Source organism: Elephantulus edwardii, unplaced genomic scaffold (assembly GCF_000299155.1).
Source record: "Elephantulus edwardii isolate Elephantulus edwardi_28Jun2011 unplaced genomic scaffold, EleEdw1.0 scaffold00006, whole genome shotgun sequence".
Lineage (NCBI taxonomy): Eukaryota > Metazoa > Chordata > Mammalia > Macroscelidea > Macroscelididae > Elephantulus > Elephantulus edwardii.
The window spans coordinates 22,319,536-22,321,622 of NW_006399756.1; positions in this window are offsets into that span (position 1 = coordinate 22,319,536).

Here is a 2,087-nt window from a genome sequence, read left to right on the forward strand (position 1 = left end):
ACTTATATATATATTACTTATATGTATAATTTCATAAAAGTGATTATAATATCTTAATGTAATTAATTACAATGTCTGACAAACCTTTAGTGTATATTGCCTTTCCTTTTGTCCAACTTGCTGAAAGTGAGAAGGACTCAAGACACTTTCTATAGAAGACTAAATCATATGTTGTTGTTGTTTAATGCCGTCCATATAGCCTTTGATAAAGATTGCCTCTTAATGTCAAGAAAATAAAAATCTTCACTGATAGGCAACATTGTAATAGATGGAGAAAAGAATGAGACTGGCAATAACTTAATTTACTTGGATCCTGCTATAATCAGTATACTCGGTATAAGCAGTCAGGGGACCAGAAAGCTTACTGCACTGGGAAAGTATGAAAATCACTCCAAATTGCTCCTCTCCAAATTATTGAGGAGCAAGATGTCAGTTTGAAGACTAAGATGTGCCTGATTCAGGCCATGGTCCTTTTCAGCCTCTTGTTAGGCATCTGAAAGTTGGACAATGAATAAGGATAGCAGAAGAGGAACTGGGTTCTTTGAATTGTAGTGTTGGAGAAGATTGTTAAATATCCCATGGACTGTCAAAAGACAAACAGATAATATCTTGCAGAAGGTGAAGCCAGAGTGTTACTTAGAGTGAAAGAAAGTGAAGCTTCATTTCACATACTTTGAACATGTTATTAGGAAAGATTCTTCTTGGAGAAGGGCATCATGCTTGGAAAGGTGGAGGGATGGCAAAGGAGAGGAAGACCCTCAACCAGGAGGACTGACACAGTGACTGCAGCAATGAGCTTGAGTGTGAGAGATTGTGTCGATAGCACAAGATAGACCACATTCAGATCTGTTGTAGGGTTGTGATAAGTTGTACTTCACGGCACCTAACATCAACAACAACAGGGACTGTAGAACTATTATATGTTCTAACAACTTTACTCCCAAATAACTGAAAAGAGAAATTTAGCTAATTCTACATTGTCATTCAATGCAGCACGATTCATGGTAGTCAAAGGGTGAAAACAATCTAAGGGTCCATCAGCAGATGAGTAGATAAACAAAGTGTGGCATAGTCATTAAAAAAAATCAGGTCGTTACTACTAAACTACAGAGACAGTGACATGCTAAGACCTAGGGCTGTCATCTAGTTGGATGCCTCTTCCCTACTGAAAGCAAAATACTCCTTATAACTATTCACTTCAGGCATAACAAGATGATAAGGGCTCTCTCAGGGGAAAATAGTTAGGCTGTGGAATGTCACGCTAAAATGTTTATTCAGTTACATAGAGATGGTTGATGGCTTTCCATTTAGCTGTCACACACAAACGGTTTCTAATTTTTAAAATGAAATAGTTACTGCTTTGTATTTTTAAAATAATAATAGTATCTCTATGGGATTTTCTAGTAATATTAGACCTAATTTAAATAATGTCATTACTGGGTTAGATTTTTCATATTTCAGCTTCAGTATCTCACAATATTTCTGTTTTACAGACTAAAGTTCTCCTTGAAATGCCCTTTCCTCTTGGTGTCACAGGTTGGTATCTTCTATTGATCCCCTTAAAAAAGTTTGTTTCTTCAACAAGAAAGTTTTCTCAAGCTTATTTACTAGGATAGCATCAATCTTACCTTGAGGAGTACTTGGCTATGTTTTCACCTTGTATGTCTACGAAAGATTCAATTCATTTTAAAATTATTGAGCGCTGCACTCTGCTACTACTAATTAGATGCTAATTAATGTTCTTTTACTTGCTCATTTATTTGGAATCATCGTTTTTCTTTATGTCAGGGCCTCTGAAAGTGTGTAAATTTCATTAATGGTTTCTATTTGCTCATTAACCAGATTGTAGAACAAAGTAGTGTTTTTGAAAATTATAGTAGATGAACATTTGACAAAGATGAACAATTCCAGAAGGTCTTATTAACCTGAGAGTAATTAATAATTTCAGAGAGCATCCTTTACAGCAAGACACATTTTGAATTTCGGGACTTACATAAATAAATCCTTTAAACAGTGCTTTAACATTGAGGCTTTGAAAAACCAAAAAGTTTAAGGAATAAAACCTGAAAAACTTGCGTAAACTTTTT